Source organism: Halichoerus grypus, chromosome 6, assembly GCF_964656455.1.
Source record: "Halichoerus grypus chromosome 6, mHalGry1.hap1.1, whole genome shotgun sequence".
Lineage (NCBI taxonomy): Eukaryota > Metazoa > Chordata > Mammalia > Carnivora > Phocidae > Halichoerus > Halichoerus grypus.
The window spans coordinates 145,631,837-145,651,315 of record NC_135717.1 but is presented as its reverse complement, the minus strand read 5'-3'; positions in this window follow the sequence as shown (position 1 = coordinate 145,651,315).

Here is a 19,479-nt window from a genome sequence, read left to right as displayed (position 1 = left end):
AAAATGACCATTTTATATTTCTGATTACAACTATTATTCTCCGTGAGCCCTTGCTGAAATGTTTTTACATGTGAGACGTGTTAAAACTGCATTAAAGAAGTTAGTCAATTATAGATAATCCATGCGCTAAATGAGGTTTCTCAACAGACTGAAGTGGTAGCTGCTTGAAATAGGGCTGTAGATTGAATCTATTCATGAAAATGTGTTCCCTATTGACTGGTGCTTAGGGAACTTGATGATTTAGTTTTAATTTAGAAACTATAGTTAGTGTCTCAAACTCTACTTGAAATTTCTTTTACTAGTCTTTTTCACAAGGGAGCCAAACTGTTACTTCCTCATAACTGCCCTGCAATTTTCAGGGATTACTCTAAGTGTGAATTGTCAAGTATTCCCTCCAGCTGCCTCCTGTCAGGCTATAATCCCATACTGAGCCTTGTCAGAGGTCACTGAGCTTTTGACTAATGCACTTCATTAGGGAAGGAAAGCAGAATGTCTCCAGGACACAAATGGCAGGAGACATACAGCAGAACTGGGCATTACTTAGAAATAAAGTTATGCCAAACTTTAAATCCATGAAATTTTAAAAGTCCTTTTCAGTAAATTTCCAGTAATTCAGAACAAAATTACTATGTCAAAGGTTTAAAATCACTTGGCATTAGTTTTTATCATCTGATAAATTTTGGAATTGAAACTTTCAAGCTATTAATAATGATGAGTGAACTGTTGTTAAGAAAAAGACTTATACCAGTGAACCTGTTCCTTTTTTACAATGGCCACCTTAAATCAATTTGGGGGATATTTAAATTTTCCCTTTTTCCTGATATTTAATATAGCGTTACATTTGTTTAAGCTTTTGAAATCCTTTATATTAAAATCTACTTTTAGTGAAGGCTAAAATCTGCAAATGTAGGAAGATGTAAAATTTTAAATTTCAAAATATGTATCCTGTGGAATCCTTTGATACATGAACATCTGGTTGTCTATTTATAAGACATAATTAGGAAAAACATTTGCCCACCATTTTGTAATAGACTGATTTAAGAATCACTCTTTAAACAAACCACTAAATATTGTTCTCTATTTGGTCTTGATGCTAAAGTTTCTCTATTATTGTTATGGTTTAGCCTTATAGGAACAATCTTGAAAGACTATTCTTTAGTTAGAAAGATACTAATGTTTGCTAAGAAACATGCTAAGAAATACTTTCTTGTTATTTCCATTGCCAAATTTAAATAATCTTAACAGAAGGTAAGGAAAAATATGCATCTATGAAACCATTTTATGTAGAATAAGCTAAAAAAAATCCCTTATTCCTACATAGGATCAATTATTTTTTTTTAAAGTATCAAAATTTTAATCATACCTGTCAAAACTAAAAAATTAAGATCTATTGTTGAGAAATATAAAATGAAATAACCAGTATCTGGCTGCTATGACAAATAGGTTATTACTTTGAGAAAGGCTTCTTTCCTTTAGTAAATGATTTACTTTGTCATTTAAAAAGAAAAAAAATAAAAATGCATCAAAACATGTTGCAAAATTTTAAGAAGCTATATATATAAAAGTTAACGTTTTGCTTGCCCACTCGAAATGATTCGAGTTTGCATTTTTTTTCTTGAAAGAATGAACTAATTGATTCCATATCTGTCATGAGGAGTTACCTTTGTAGGGAATTAAAGTAATGCCTGTTCCCTTCCCCCTTTTTTTCAGAATGAATATGCAAAAATGAATCGTTTAAAGTAGCATTACCATTGGTATGTTTTTATCACTTTTATTTTCTATCTTCTTTGCTTTTTATTCATTTCCCCCCCACAAATGCTATTATCTTATTCTCCTTCCATTTCCTCTGAAATGAACATCATGATTAAATTTATTACGGTAAAATAGGTAAAAAATTGTGGCACAGTCTCACTAATATGTATTACGTTCTGGTCAAAGAAATCTGGAAGTGCACAATTATTTCTCAATCAAAGTGTTAAAAAGTAATTTATCAAATCAGAGCTTAATGTAAGAGTCACTGGTTTCTCATAATTACTTGAAGTTCTTTCTAGTTTAGAGAAGGTCATGAGCTGATATCATGAAGTTCTCCTAAAGGCATTCTCTTTTCAGCGTCTTAGACACCCAGTTAGGTACCCTTATGCAGAGAGAATTAATTCATGACATTTTTTTTCTTTCTCACCATAGTTTCCAGTCAGCCTCTGGACCTCCATGCCAGTGAAACTGAATACAGTTTTTTCTAGAATGCCAAGGCTTCAGATTAGGGATCAGGAGTAAGCTCTTCTCAACAGAGGGCTCGTGGGTCTGGAATTTAATTAAAGTTCTTCTAGTGGTCTGAAACATTCTCAGTTTTTCTTCTTTAATCTACTTCCGGGAATTAATTTAAAATTTAAAAATTCTTTCAAGGAGATTCTTCAATATCACATTTGAAAATTAATTCAATTTATACTAAAGGTACAAAACTATTGGAAATATAGAATTTGAAAAATGCAATGCATTATTAAAATACTAAAAAAAATGACTATGTTGCAAAGTCTCTGTATAGAGATACCAGAGCGTAGACTTTCCAGTGCATTCTTAGTTGCAGCCCAAGAAATTTCTGAATTTATAACAAGGTGGATTGGGAAATCTCACTGAGATTAATTCTCATTGAAATAAAGCAGAGAGAGGGTTTCTTAGACATCCCAAATATAAAATAACAATTTTGTATTATTAGATTTAAATAGAAAGATTGTAGGGGTGCCTGGGTGGCTCAGTTGGTTAAGCGACTGCCTTCGGCTCAGGTCATGATCCTGGAGTCCCTGGATCGAGTCCCGCATCGGGCTCCCAGCTCGGCAGGGAGCCTGCTTCTCCCTCTGACCCTCCCCCCTCTCATGTGCTCTCTCTCTCTCTCTCATTCTGTCTCAAATAAATAAATAAAATCTTTAAAAAAAAAATAAATAAATAAATAAATAAATAGAAAGATTGTAGTCCTGGAGGTATTTTCTATCTTCTTAGTAGATTAATATACTTTCATAGTGGAAGAAACTGAAGGATCAGGAAAACATGTATGGTGAAAAATGAGGAAACTGGAGATATTTCACCAGGATCAAGGAAGACCTGAAGGCCAGGAAGGCTGGCACGAAAGCTTTCTTCTGTATTTGAACAACCATTAGGTAGAAAATGTTGTTATGTCCTTTCTGTCTTGCACAAATATGTGGAACTAGTATTAATGGGTAGAAGTCAGAGAAATAGGCCTTTTGATTCAATTTGAAAGATTAGAATTATCAATATAGAGAAAGGTAGTCTCAAAAAGTAGTGAAGTTGTCTCTATAATGGTTCAAGAAACTGGGTGGCAGTCAATTAAGAATCTACAAAGAGATTTCTGCAACGGGAGAGGGCTGGGATTGTACAGCCCCTGCCCCTAGGATCTTGTTCAACCCTAAAATTCTTTGCTTCTTATGTTTAGATACACAGTGAAATAATTCAAGCAAACTAGCAACCGTGAGTTAAAAAAAAAAAAACTGCGAACTGGTTCTGTGCCTATTATTTGCTAGAAGCTTGAATTGAAACTCTGAAGTATATACACAAATAAAGAAAAATGTTTCTTAAGAAATTTTAAAATGATAACTGGAAATAAGCATGTATATTTTGACTTGTAAAAATATCACTTGCTGGTCCATTTTTTTCTTTTCTTTTTTTAATCCAGACTGGGGCTGGAAAAATATAAAATGAGGTTGGAATATTTTCATGTATCAGGAAGCAGGAGGTGCTTCATAAATGATTGAGGACATGTCAAAAGAATACAGAAGCCAGCTTGAATGGGGTTACCATTGGCCAGATCAGTGAAAATATGAGCATCAAAATGGTTGATAAAAACAGATTATACCATATTAAAAAATATAAGAAACTGTGAAACCATATTGTTATAAATAAAAAGATGAATTAATTGAAAGTTTGTTGAGGAATACTATGTACAAAATAATTACTAAGTATAAAAGGCAAAAGATTAACTTTGCAGTGGAGAAGTCTACCTTAATCAAGTGATCAAAATGAGTATCATCAGCATGGAACTAGTTGAAATCATATACTATATAACAGGATGTAATAATAAGAATGTGGTGATGTCAGTGATGCATAATCTGAATCTAATCTCTGGGAAATATTAGATAAACCCAATTTGAGAGTCACTTCAGTGAAATAAATGACTTGTAATCTTCCAAAGTGTCATGATCATAAGATTTGAGGAACTGTCCCATATTGAAAAAGACTAAAGTGAAATGGCAACCAAAATAACACATGATTCTGAACTGGATTCTTGTGCTAATGAACATTGTTGAGACAACCAGTGAAATTTGAATGGGGTCTGAAGATTAAATGGTTATAACGTGTCAGTGTTAATTTCCTAATTGTGATGCTCCGTATTGTGGTTATACAGCATAGCATTGGTAATGGATACATACTAAAATATTTGAGGATGTTGGAGCATCATCTTGACACTATGCACTTAAATAGTTCAGAAAAAAACATTCTACATGCTGTGTACTTTCAATTCTTTTGTAGGTTTGTGATCATTCAGATTTTACACATAATATTTAATCACCATATTAATATAATTTATCTTTGGGTTTAAAGTATGTAAGGGCTGCTATTGACTAAGGTTATCTAATAGCATAGATTTATTTGTTATTAGTGAACTTAACATGTTTGGAAGTTTTTCAGTCAAAGAGCAATGACTATCTTTCATCATCATAATTATTTTAAAAGAAACTTATGTATTAATAAGAGATTTTTGGATAAAGGAGGGAACAGGAGGGCCTTAGATTATTCCTGTAGTATAATACAAACATTGCAACTAACTAGATGGTTAGTCGCAAGCATATCCATTAGCTTCTGTGCATAACTTTTTCCATATTTTAAATGGAGCCAATAATGCCAATCTAGCCCAGGTTCTTTTATGGATTAAGTAAGTCATTCATCCAATCAAGAGCCCTAGTGTAACGCCTAACACATAGTTGATATTCACCCATCCTTTCCATCCATTCACCAAATATTTATTGAGTAGCGTTTGGAATCCTTCATAAATTATGCACTAGGACTACACAGATAAATAAGACACATCTGTATCCTCAAGAATTTCATAATCTAGTGGGTAAAATGCACACACAAATTATGATACATAGAGATAAATGAAATGAGAGGTATGCAACAGAATATCATGGAAGAATAGAGATACTGAACAAATCCACTTCCCTTTGGAAGAAATATCAGAATAAATAAAACCATTGCTCAATTCCAATTCTAATATTAAATATCAATTATTTTTATTAGACAATAGTAGGAAAATATGTTTGAGAGAAGACTACATATGAGAATGTTGTTGTATCGTAATATAGAGTCTTCATTTAACAACATAATTTGGGGGTCAGGATATCTGAATAAGGCTGTCTCAATCTATAGTGTTTAAAGTAAAACAACTACATTTACTATTCATTGAAGACTTACTATGTACCAGACAATGAATGCCATCAGCCTTTTACATGTATAACTTATTTAATCCTCACAATGATCCATTGAGGCAGGTCCCATCACTGTGTACACTTTATAGGTCTTAAACTTTTCTATCTACACATATTCACATACTAGTGTTATCTAATGTTATTCCTTTACATACTATCTATATGCTGAACTGACTTCCTTGTTTGTATCTCCGGTTTAAGTCTTTCAATCTGAATTTAACACTCATAAGTCTTTCTGCCTCGGATGTATAATAGGCTTTTCAAACCTAGCAAAATGAATTAGCTTCTATCTTTATTCAACAAAATATGCTCCACAGTCTTCCCCTATTAGTAAATATTGACCACTCTTCTGCTTAATCAGGCCAAAAATTGTTGAGTTATCCATGACTATCTTCTCTCATTGTCCTCATTCTGCAATCCACTCACAAAACCTACTAACTCTATTTTCAAAAATATATTTCTGGATTGACCTCTTACTATATCATCCTTGCTACCATATGGTCAAAGCCTCCTCTTAAGCTCTTGGCTAAGTTTTTGCAGTATCCTCCTGATTGGTCTCATGCTTCTGACCTCACCCCATTTCAATCTATTCTTAATACAGCAACCAGAGTGATCCTATGAAAACATGAGGTCACAATTCTGCTCAAAACATTTTCATTGTTTCCCAAACCAATCAAATAAAACCAAAGTCCCAGAAATGACACAGAAGGCCCTAAGTGGCCTATAACTTCTCCTCCTTCCTCTCCTCTTGCTAGGAATTTTTGCACTTGCTATTTACTTCTTAGAAAGCTCTTTCACCTGTATCTGTGGAATCTTCTTCCTCTCCTTTTAAGGAGGTTTTCTCAAATGCTATATCCTCAGTGAGGTCTTTCCTGATGTCCTTGTTAAAAATTCATACCGATTTATCCCTACACTCCTTATCTGTCTTCCTTATTTCCTTCTCATTTTTCCTCAGAAAATTTTACTAACATTCTACATGTTTTGGTTATTGTTATCTATTGTCCGTCTTCTCCCACTAGAATGTAAGCTCCATGGCAAGAGGAACTTCTGTCTGTTGTTCATTACTTTTTCCTAAACACCTAAAACAATGCAGGCACATATTAGGCACTTAATAAATACTTCTCAAATGCTCTAATAAACTTGAACAAACTTGCCTCCTAAAGCAAGGTGCTGTACCAGGGCTGAAACCCAGTAGTCTGATTCCAGACTATGCTCTTCCTCCTTGTACTGTAATTCAGAGATTACCTTTAGCTCATCTCTGCCTCAATCCTGAATACCCATTCTTTCCACCACTCGCAACTCTGACAACTTGTGCAAATTGAACTGATAAATGCAGATTATTGTTGCCGTAGAAGGTTCGGTTTAAGAGGGGATATATTCCTGGAGGAATTTAGAAGATATAAAATAGGGAGATCCTTGACTATATAAGGTCAAGTCCTGACAAAACTTCATATGGTTCTAGAGTCAGAACCTGCTGTTCTGATATTAAATCCAATAAATGGTTTCCAAGCACTAGAAAGTTTTCTGTTTTACAGATTATCTGTAACACACACACACACACACACACACCTCACCACTCCTCTCCCCCCCTAAATTGGCACTGATATTCCATAATATTCTACTCCCTAAAATAGACACACCTGTATAGGTTAGTATGAAAGCCAAGTTGACAGCATGTTTTATGCATTGGCTTATTTCTTGGCCAAAGATTTGTTTTCTGTCATGAAGACCAGGCTTTGGAGCTGTTTTTAATGCAACATAATAGAATACATACAGAGAGATCTCAGCCAACTTAAAAAGTGTATATTGAACACCTCTTCTGTCCAAGGTGCAATGAGGCTAGAAAGAAGGATAAAACATAGCTCTTTCGAGAAGTGGTTTACAGTTTGGATGAGGAGAGAAAATTAATACGCATGTAAAAGAATTATCAAAAGACTAAGAGACAAATTCTATCCTGACTGGAGAGAATTAAGATAAAAAGATGAAACTATGCAACAAAGTCGTTAGGGAAGGCTCTGTGAAAGAATGAAAAGGAACACTTAGTAAGCACCTGCTAAGTGCCAGGGGCTTTGCATAGACTGCCTCACTTAATCATCATAGTAACCATATGGGGTCTGAATTATTATGTTATTTTTATAGGTGAGGAAATTGCGTTGAGGTCAGTCCAGCAAGAAGTTATTGCAACCTTATTGCAATCATTTTGTATCTTCAGCCAGGAGCACAATGCCAAGCTTGGCTGAAGATACAAAATGATTGCTTTCTACCCTTTATGAAATTTCGATCTTGGTTGAGGAGGTTGGTAACAAGATAGGTGAACATAATTTCAATTTAATGTTGAACCATACTGATAGGACTAAGCTTACATTCTGTAGGAAGAAGAAGCTTCTACCCAAAAACATGGGTCCCAAGGAGGTTTTTCTGGAAGTGGTAATGCCCATGCTGAATCTTGAATAATGACAATGGTGAAACTGATTTTCCGGTCAGAGGGGATTGCAAGGACAAAGTCCCAGAGCTTTGATTCTGTATGGCATGTGTATTAGTCAAAATCCTGCTGTTACAACAAGAAACCCAAAAATGTATATTGACCCAAACCTAATAGAAGGTAATTTTTCTCATCCTTGTACTATCAAAGCAAGTGCTCCTGATGTCAAAGAGATTCCTCATAAAGTGATGATTCAGGGGCCCAGGATCCTTCCACATTAAACCACCACCATCAATGGGTGGCAAGGTCTTCAAGCTTTCAAGCAAGTTGAAAGAAGGAGAAGAGAGCCTAAGGGAGGTTTTCATGCACCAGTCCTGGAAGTAGTTGACCTCACTTCCATTTATCTATAACACTGTGGCATGGCCACTCCTATCTGCAAGGGTGGCTGGGAAGTATATTCCATCTTTTTACACAGAAAGGAAAGAAATTGTTTTCCTGAATACATGGTGTGTCTGCCATCATGTATGAATTCTGTTATTGCTGAAGAATAAGTTTCAATGAGAGAGAAAGAAACAGTCCCATCACAGAGAAACTTTTATTTCATGATAAAGAACTTACTCATTTTCTAGGAATAAATATGTAGGTAGGTGATAGTTAAAACCAGCCTGCTAGATACACACTTAGAAAGTGTGAGGAAAATGTAGAGGATAGCATCCTTGGAATTACAAAGATTTAAGAAACAATCAGAGGAAAAATACTTAGGAGGATTGACCAGGAATAGATGAACACAGCAGTATCGGGAAACTATAGCATCAGGGTTAGAACTCAGTGTTATAAACACTGATGGAAAGAAGTTATCAGTAGAGTCAAATGCAGGATGAAGGTTTTCATAATTTAATGAACATATAAACTGTTTGAATGGAAAAGTAAGAGGTATTAGGCCAGAAAAGAAATTAGAAATGGAAGAGAGCATATCATCTTGGGGCATATATATTTCAAAACACTAATGATGTTATGGGTCTCATCTGATGTGAAGTTTTGATCCTAAATTGTGTTCTGGACCCAATTCCACTGAGTGGGTCCAGATTGGGGTGATGTGATTGCCCGCACTATCAAGCAATGTTATGGACACCAGTTGAGCGTCCTAAAATTCAACTCAATTCTGACATTATCTACCCAGAGATAGCATGAGATTCCACAGGTTAGGGGTTCAATCCCACAAGACTGCTACCTGCCCCCAACTTCAGATGCCTGCTATAAATTAGAGGTTCCCAAGATCCCCTCCTCAGGTTCCATTAATTTGCTCTAGCAGCTCACAGAACTCAGAGAAACATTTTTCTTACTAGATTACCCGTGTATTATAAAAGGTTAGAACTCAGAAACAGCCAGATGGAAGAAATGCATAGGGGTACAGTGAAAGGGCACAGAGCTTTCATGCCCAATCCAGGCATACCACTCTTCTGGCATCTCCATGGGCTCACCAAGAGGAAGCTCTCTGAACACTGTCCTTTTGGGGTTTTCTAGAAGCTCCATTACTTAGTTGTGATTGATTAAATCATTGGCCACTGGCCAATCGATTCAACCTCTAGTCCCTTTCCCCTCCATGGAGGTTGGAGATGGGATGGAGGGATGGTACCAAAAGTTCCAACCCCTTAATCGTAAGTTTGGTTCCTCTGGCAACCAGTTCCCATCCTTGGGGCACCTGAGGGCTTTCAAAAGTCACCTCATTAACACAACAAAAGACACCCTTGCCACTCTTATCACAGGAAATTCCAAGAGTTTTAGGAGTTTCAGGAACAGGGTTGAAAACCTAACATATATTTCTTATTAATAAATCACAATACCACAGATAATATCAAATTCAAACTGATTTTTAGTACTCCTATCCTGACCCATCTCCATGGCATTCTGTTGTTTTTTATTGATATCCCCAACTTTCTCTTTGTAGTACAACTTACTCCATGCATACAGCAATTGATTCTTCTTATTAAAAGAATGCAATATGACTCCTCTCTTTGGAATATTTTTCTTCCGAACTTCTTGGGAAATAACAGTTTGTTCCATCTAAAGGATGACAAACATCAAGATGGGATTTCTGTGGGAGGAGGTGATAGGCCATTAGCTGTGAAATCAGAACGGTATGATAGTTCTCTTCGTCCATCAATGACTCTTATTCACTGAATTGACTTCATTGAAATCATTGCATGATTTCTTTCACATGCAGAACTCTTTATGTTATGTTTAAAAAACAAGAGAGAGAGAGACAACAGACCCAAAATGAAGTCAGGTGGGCTAAATCCACATTACCTAAACTAATTATAGTTTCAACTTCTCCCAGGAAGGTAATCTTAAACCAGAAAATCTGGTCAGTACTAGTGAGGTAATCTACCTGATAGACCCCCACCCTCCTCCAAAGAAAGGATGGAAGTAATCCATTCTTTCCCTGTCCCTGCTCACTTCTGTCTATGAAAGTTCCTCCTTTTTTTGAAGATTTTATTTATATATTTTAGAGAGACAGAGAGTGAGAGCACGTGCATGCACGTGCACATGCGTGTCTGTGTGTGCGAGCAAGCAGGGGGAGGGGCAGAGAGAAAAGGAGAGAGAATCTCAAAGCAGACTCTGCGCTGAACACGCTGATCCCAGGATCCCGAGGTTATGACCTGGGCTGAAATCAAGAGGCGCAACCCTAACCGACCGAGCCATCCAGGCACCCAAAAGTCTCCCATTTTTGTTCAACTCTTCCGAGCTCCTTTTTATCTGTTAGATGGGATACTATTCAATTCATGAATCACTAAATAAAGCCAATAAGATCTTTAAAGTTTATTCAGTTGAATTTTGTTTTTTAGCATATTGATGTCACAGTCTTCAATTTACATGTGAGAATTGAACCACCATAGCTAATAAATGACAAACTGGATTTCAATCCATAACCATTTCAATAAAAATTCCAGTTCATTCCACTGTTCCATGGTATGTTGGTCTATAGGATGAAGTAAATAAGAAGGAAATTATATTTCATAAGCAATTATTAATCAGTCTCTTGTAAAGTGATATTTTTTCAATAAAAAGGTCTTCCATAATTTTTTCTATCATGAAAATTCATATCATAGTATTTTTAATATGAGCTAGTTTTATTTAATTGGTTAAGTACAGTGTGCTTCTCAAGTGCTGTCTGCTTGATGAAGATATGACATAGTTTTCACCTTTACTACCTCAATAAGTTTAGCATTTAGTAACTGAACTTAATATATGGAAAAACATTTTAAACTTTATGTACTATTAAAAAAATATGCTGGAACATACTTCAAAATATTCCCCATAAGTTAGTAGCATATGCTCCTACTGGACTATACACTTCGTAAATTCTATAATTTTATAAAATGTGCAAAATATAATGATGAATCTCTGACTTCAATATTTCTCAAATATACCATATCTCTTTCTAAATGAAGTGTTTCCTCTATAAATGTAAACTGCTCCATTTTTTCATGTTTTCCTCATTTTCAGAGATTTTCCTGCAATTTCACTTCAAGGACTGATGCAAGTGCAGCTGTGGTTTTTAAGAGGTGTTTACACCACTTCTTGTACAGAGTTCATCCATCATTTTCTACACACATATTTCAAGAATTAAAATATAGAATGTCAGTGGCAAATGCATTTGACACCAGACAGGACTCTAGAAATGCAACACACATAAGGACAAGTCGACGTCAACCAAATCTAAAGATAAACATGAGGAATATCTCCACATGCCATTTTGCTCAAATGAGTATAAAGATGTTTAAGATTTTAGTTTGCGTGTTTAATATTGAATATAAGCTCTATGTTGAAAAGACGGTATTAAAAAGGACTGAAAAACAAAAACAAAAGATGTACTTCTCTTTTCATAAATCACTGTTTCCAATGAGTTGACATTCCTACATCCCATCCTTTGGTTCAAGAGGATCTTTCCAGAGAATAGATCATCTCCTGCCCCAAGTTTTTCAAAAAACTTGGTTGAGTGCCTTTGCTACCCACAGAATAATATTAAAACTGCATTACTACAGCATCTCTTCATGATTGGGCATGAATTTCTATTTCAGACTTGTCTCTTATCATTTCCCCATGGTGGAACCACCATCATATTTAATATGCACCAAATATTATGTGTACAATCAAATTATGCACATATAAATTATGTATGTATAAGCAAAGCATAGACCCCGGCAACAACAACAAAAACATTTTTATTAAAATCTATCAGAGATGCTTATCATCCCCTTCAATGCTTATCTACCTATTGGCCATGCTTCAAACCCCAGCTTAAACACAACCTCTATCTGAAGCCATCCTACTTAGTGCGGGCCTACCTACCCACTCCTCTTCTACTGTAACCACACTCATCAAATCTCTAACGTAATGCATTATGTGTTGCATTGGAAGTTTGTGGCTTCTATGTCTCTCATTGAACTATGAGTCCTATGTAAACGGAGATTACGTCTTATTCTTCTGATCCCTAGAGATCAACACAGTACTAACCCTTAATACCATACCTGAAATTTTTTCTCGGTGGAATCCAAAAATCTTTTAGATTTTAGAAAAAGAATAGGGTCTTTACAATGTGTAATCTATAAGACCACAATCAGGTACTGGGGACTGCACCCTGTAATCACCTGTAATCACCATAATAATATTTCTGCCGTAAAACATAGTGTGGCAATCATTAGTGCTATTTACCAACAATATTTCTAATTTTCTTCCCTACCGGAGGTAGAGTAGCAGTATACTTTCTGTGGTTGGGAGGAGCCATGTGGCTAGTTCTCTTTGTGAGTGGAAGTGGTATGTGTTATTTCTAAGGCCAAGTATTAATTATTAATGGGAGATCTTCTCCAGCTCTCTATCCTCCTGACATGATAGCTAGCAGTATTTGGGATGGCAGGTGCTCTCTCAGTCCAGGTTCTTGAGTGACTATAGTCAAACCATAGTGGACATGTTGTTTTAAGCCACGATATTTGGAGGTTGTTTATACTGCAGCATACCCTGGTTCTTCCCGACAGATACACACGTAAGTATTCACACTTACTGGACAAAAAAAATGACTAGAGATATCATATTATTTCAGGTCATGTTTTGTAATCAAATGATGTATTTGGTTATATTGGGTTTGTGTACCAAACAAGTCACAAACACTTTCAGTTTTCAAGGTTCATAATTTTAGAATTATGAAAAAGGAACCGTAAGCCAGTATCTATCGAATTGATAACCGGCAGTATAGCAGGAAACAGTAAAAGGAAGGGAAAATCTCTGAAAACATTAAAAGGAAGGGGAAAAAATAAAAACACAAGGGCATAAACTTTTTGATATTTTATATGATTCTCTTATAAAAATTATACATGAAAATGCTAAGAAAAATAAAATAGGGTAGGTCCGCTAATACTAATTTTTGGTTTTATTTTTATGCTTATCTTCACTAGAAAATAATATAAAGAAAAACATTAGATTCATATGCAACAAAGGAATGTCATTCACATAAGGAAAATTTCCCACATTTTTCTGATTTTTGTATATATAAGTAAGATGAAAATAGAAATCATTATTCTTCTCTTTATATAATTTTATTAAATAAGTTTCTTGAGTATGTCCTATGCATAGGTACAAGTTTATCTATTTATTTAAGTATAGCTGACACACAATGTTACATTAGTTTCAGGTGTACAACGTAGTGATTAGACATGTCTATACAAGTCTATAGTGTAGCTACCATCTGTCACCATACTACGCAATTCTAATACCATTGACTATATTCCCTATGCTGTACCTTTTGTCCCTGTGACTTATTCATTCCATAGCTAAGAGCCTATATCTCCTACTCCCCATAGGAAGTACTATTTTTAAAACTTTACATGTATTAACACATGGAAGCATAAAAATTAGTTTGTGGAGTATTATTATTAGGCCAATTTTATAATACTAGGCAAGGAAATGGAAGCAAAAAGGAAACCAACTTGTCTAAGATCTCAAAATTGGTAAGTAGATCATATCCAGGCGGTCTGACCTCAGAACCTCTGCTCTTAACAACTGCGCTATGGAAACAATACAACTCTCAACTGAAGGAAACAACAAATACCCACAAATATTTATTTTGCTCCATTTATCCCTGGTCTTATTTTTTCACTACTTTAATCATATGTAATCATGAAAATTCTATTCAAGTTCTTTGATCCTGAGTGGTTGAATGCAAAATCTTTAATAGGATTAGTATCAGAGGAAAATTACTTTATGCTACAATATTATATTAGTATTGTCTTAAAATACCATTTCTATGTTACTGATCTGTGTCTTGTTTGCCAGCCATTAAATACAAAGTATATATTTTCAGAAAACATATCATAGATGCCCATCTTTCTATTTCAAAATGTCTGTCAAGATCCAGTAATTACCACTGAATGCATAATAATAAAAGTACTACTAGCTGCCATTTATTGAACATATAATATTTGCCAGATGTCATAGTAGTCATTTTGTATCCATTACATCACTTAGTCCGTACAACAATCTTTCAAGTTTTATATTCCTAACTTTATTTTACAGACAAGGAAACTGATACTCAGCATAGAGTTAGTAATTTACTCAGAGGTACAACAGGAATTCCAAATAAGATCAGCCTACCTTCAAAGCCTGTGCTCTGTACTCTGTAAGACATCAGATATGTGCATGGTCACTTCACAAGTAAATAAACTAAAAATAATTCCACATGGGTTTGGAGGGGTTTGGCTTTTATTTATTTATTTATCTTTGTATACCAAGACAAATGCCATAACAACTGATGTAAAAAGAAAATGCATCCATTTTAGTATGTACTTCAAAAACGAACTAATTAATGAATATTCTTCTCATGGAAAGCTCTCACAAGTTCAGTCCATTTATGCGCTATGGTGACACGTAAACCCCGAAACTGTAGTTTGGTCTCTTTAGAAGTTTATTTTATATCATTTAAATTTACAATGGGCTATCTCAAAGAGGTATAATCATTTCTTCAGTTAAAACCAGGAACTTTTCATTTCAAAGTGTAGCCCATATCGATATTCCTTGTACAAAGAAATACGATCTCCTTAACTCTTTTTAGGGAGGGTATATTTCAATATATGTTCTCTGTAATCGATCAGCATCAGCCAGCCCCAGTGCACGTGGCACTTTAAAGAGCCTTGATGAACTTCAGTTAAAAGGTGCATATATTTTTTAACCATACATTTCACAATTCAGATGCAAAGATAGTTTGTAGGGAATATGCTTACACCTATACAAAGAAATCTATTTCTAATAAATTATGGTAGTTATTTATTACCAGATACTGCCTAGTTTTCCTTAAAAATAACTCCTCTTAAGCAATCAACTTCAGAAACACTCATGTCTAGGAGAACACCAGAAGCAGCATAAATCCGCTAAAAGAGCAATAAAATACCTTTCCAAGGAAACCAAATCCAGATTCCATACCATAATTCAGGCAGCACGGCCCATCATAAACAAAAATTCATTATGCCTGCTGTGTGGAAAAATGTTAAGCAAGAAGAAATAAACAGAGAATGTTTTAACAAATCATATTAGCCAAATGAAAAAAAAAGAGAGAGAGAGAGAGAGGATAAAGCCACAGTTCTGAATGAGTCTGCCAATAAAACTTAAAACTGAGCCAAAATTTGGAAGAAATCTAAACATAGCCAGACCAAGTCTGAGTCTTCCTAAGATATTATATTCTGGTTTTTTTCCTTTCAACTATTTCCTTTAGGTTTAAGGGAAAGCCTTGACCAGATCTAGAGATGTGATATTAAATGCACAAGACTGCATCCAAACCTAAATTGAGGATGCAATCGAGTAAAATTTACAGACATGAAACAGAACATCATTCCCATAAAGGAATTATAAAATACATCGGGAGAGGATGAAATGTTTCTGGTTTTAGATTTGCTTTTTTTAAAAAAAATCTAAAAATGGTTATTTGTAATCCAGTCTTCCATTAATGTGCAAAGCCATAAATACACGCAGTATGTATATTCCTCAGAAGTGCAGCATCATATTGCACTTTGTTGTGACCATGTAATAAACATCCCAGGCTGTGTAGCCAGAGACAATCAGAATCCTTTCTGTCTGACATAACACACACAATGGCAACTAACTGTCTGAGAAAAGTCCAAGGAAAAATGAAAATGCTTATCCTTAAATAAAATCTGTCATTTATAAAACAAGGCAACTGTTCGGTTCTCTTCCATCCCAGTACTTTAGACAAGTACTCTCTGCCTCATGAAATCAGGCAGATAAAAATTGACTTCACTGTATGGATGAGAAGTTCATGTGCTGGTTGATGTCCCACAACTATGATTTGGGGAGAAAGAGGAGGAATAAAGATGATGTGAGGAGAGAGGAAAAGGGAAAAATAAAAGGAAAATACCTTACAGAAGCCAGTAAAACCTGATGCCTCACCTCTGCGGGGGACATTGTAAAGTTGGGCACATCTTTCCCTCTTGGGGAATGTTTCTTATATGTGTTCAGGAGTAATCTGGGCTTCAGTGTCAGGCTAAACGTGTCTTTGTGAATTATCCTGAGATCTTAGCCATCATTTTTAACATTGTTTACTGTTGGAGAAAATGAAAGGTCTGTTAAGATCCAATCAACCAAATTAAGAAGACATTTTTAGGATACAATGCCTTTGGAAGTTGTAGTTTACTTATATAAAGTCGGAAGCCTTGAACCAAATATTATCACTGTACCTGCCACAGCAGTTGAAACGGATTGTACTATATTCGCAATTGAGACATTTAAAATTTGGAACAAAATAGATTAATCATTTGAAAATGATAATTGGTTAGATGATTATATAAAATCAGTGTCACATTCTTTTTTTTTTTTTTAAGAATTCACAGCTTTATTTCTAATAAGCAGAAAGACCAGTGTCACATTCTTCTTAAGTGTAGATTTCTTTCTTTAAGAATCCCTTAGATACTGAATTCTCTTTTCATGCATAAATTTCTGAATTAGATGTTTGCTTTGAAATAATCTGTGTTTCTTCCTATACTTCATATCCACATATAGTCGAGTGATCTTCAAGAAAGGAAGAGATCAGAGGAAATGAAAGGAAAACGTGTAGCATATCTTGTCTTGCACACCCTTACCTTTCCTGCTGTCCCTTCTTTTTCTCACTTTTGCCTTTTATATTTCTGCACTTCTCTCATGTTATCTAAATCATCATTTTCCAATATCCCTTCCTAAAGGAGAAGGAAGAGGGTGATGGTAGATGGAGAGAGAGGACAGAAGGGAGAAACTCCATGAGCACCACAAGGCAGGGAGAAAAGGATCTGAGGATCAGAGTGAGGAAGCACAGGAATGACTCACAGGTGCCATCCAGGCAGAGAACAACTGTGTATCTCTGTGTGTTCATTATGGCCTTAATCCTCAATTGGGAAGGGGTGTTATCTGGTCAATTTTTAAAGAAGATAATTTTTTAAAAATCTCCCAAGTCCTATGTTTAGTGAATGCAGAGTTTCTTTCTTTTCTTCAGCGCCCTTTTCAGTGCCCAGAAGAAAAACTAAAAAGTTGAAATAAAGGTTTGAGTTTCCCCTGGCTCTTTTGCCCTTTTAATAAAATGAGTGTGTGTTTGTGTATGTGTTTATGTATGTAAATCGTGAAGAAGAAACAATGAGTCTACAGTGAACAACTAGACTGAAAAAATTAGACTCACTAAACCTAATATATGGTTAATCCATAAATATTATAGGACACGGCTTGTGAACATTTTTTTATAATTACATCCAGCCCTATTCTGACACACAAGTTTTGAAGATTATTGAATTCAGAAAAAAAAAATGGTTAGTAACCTTGTTTGTTGCCTGATTATCAAAGACATTTATTTGCCTACACTTTTAAAAATTAGTTTCTGTTTTGAAAAATGCTGAGAGAAATACATTCATTACTATGACACTATGACTAATTAAGATTTTCTTTTCGGGTCTTAAAATAAAATCCCAGAAAACAAATAGACCATTATTTATTTTCATGACATCTACTATTTCACATCCTTTAAATGCTATCAGAATAAAAATTATAGCAATGAATCTGTTTCAGACTCATGGTTAAGTATTCTAGTTTAAATAGATATTCTTTCTTCTACATGCTTTTCAATAAAAGCTTTCCTTATACCATACTCAGGGCTGACAACTTCTAGTTAATTTACTGAAACTGAAATGTCCATATTTATATTATCAATAAATCATTTATATTTCCCTGGGCACTGAAACAAATATTTTGCTGTTTGATTATATATATTTAGGATTCACCACTTTTCAGGTTACCAGATTACACTAGAGATTTAAGTGATGTTCCTTATAATTATATACAACATGGAACTACTGATAAAAGGAAAGACTTATTTAGAATGAAGAATTTAAAAGAAAGATGGGGACTGCTTCTTGAATATGCTATTTTACTAAATAATCTAAGGTATTTTTAACTTTAAGTTATCCTGTTTGGGGAAAAATGTTTAGTTTTTATGCTTTGCAAATCATATCTTGTTGTTGCCTTGAACTGTAATGTAAAATCAGATTATTGAAAAAATAATAATTACAGCAAAAAAAATGTTTTGTATGACAAAAATTTAAAAGTATCTGGCTCTTTATTCACTTTAAGTTACACAGGCATATTGCACAATCTCTCCTAAGAATAAAAACCTGGCTTGATCAAATGAATTACATAATTATTTTGATTATTCCAATTTGATATCTTACTCTGCTGGAGAAAGCAAAAGCATTATAATTTTTAAAATTCACTAGCAGTGGCAAAAGTTGTATTTACATTTTAGTTAAACAGCCACATTTGAAAAATTAAGATTTCAGCTTTGCATTATCTACATAATTGGTAGCATGATTATTATTCTAATTTTTAATAGTTATTTGTGGTAACATAAAATAGGCTCATTTACAAATTTAGAGCATATGCATAAACAAAAAGATATATTTTTTAAGTTTTACTTATTTATTTGAGAGAGAGAGAGAGTGGGGAGGGGGCAGGGGGAGGGTCAGAGAGAGCCCCAAGCAAAAAGATATTTTAAATTTCCAGATGATACATGGAGAATGAGATACAAAGGTGTAGATGTAATTGTACATCTATTCCAGTGTTCCTGGATCCCCTGCCAGAGGCACAAACGTAAACATGTTACCCCACAATTGCATTCATTCACATACGTATTTCTTTCCTCTTTTCCTCTTTTTTCTTTTTGTTCTATTCTTTCCTCTGCTTGCAAAGGTCCTTTTGTGATATAGAGAGACAAAGGCATAAATACATTTTTAAATGTTTTTTATTTGCCCAAGTACGATAGTACTTGGATGGATTTAGTAAATTGTAGAAGTGGCAAAGGGGAAGCATATAAACAGATAAGGAGGATTTGTATCGTTTTTTATGTCTATATCCATAGGTATACTGTATATACATTTATATACATAGACATGCACAGAGCACATGTTACCAATTAAGAGTTACATAAACTTAAATCTAAGAAAAAGCTTCAAAGCATGTTGGCCTATGAAAACGTACATTGCC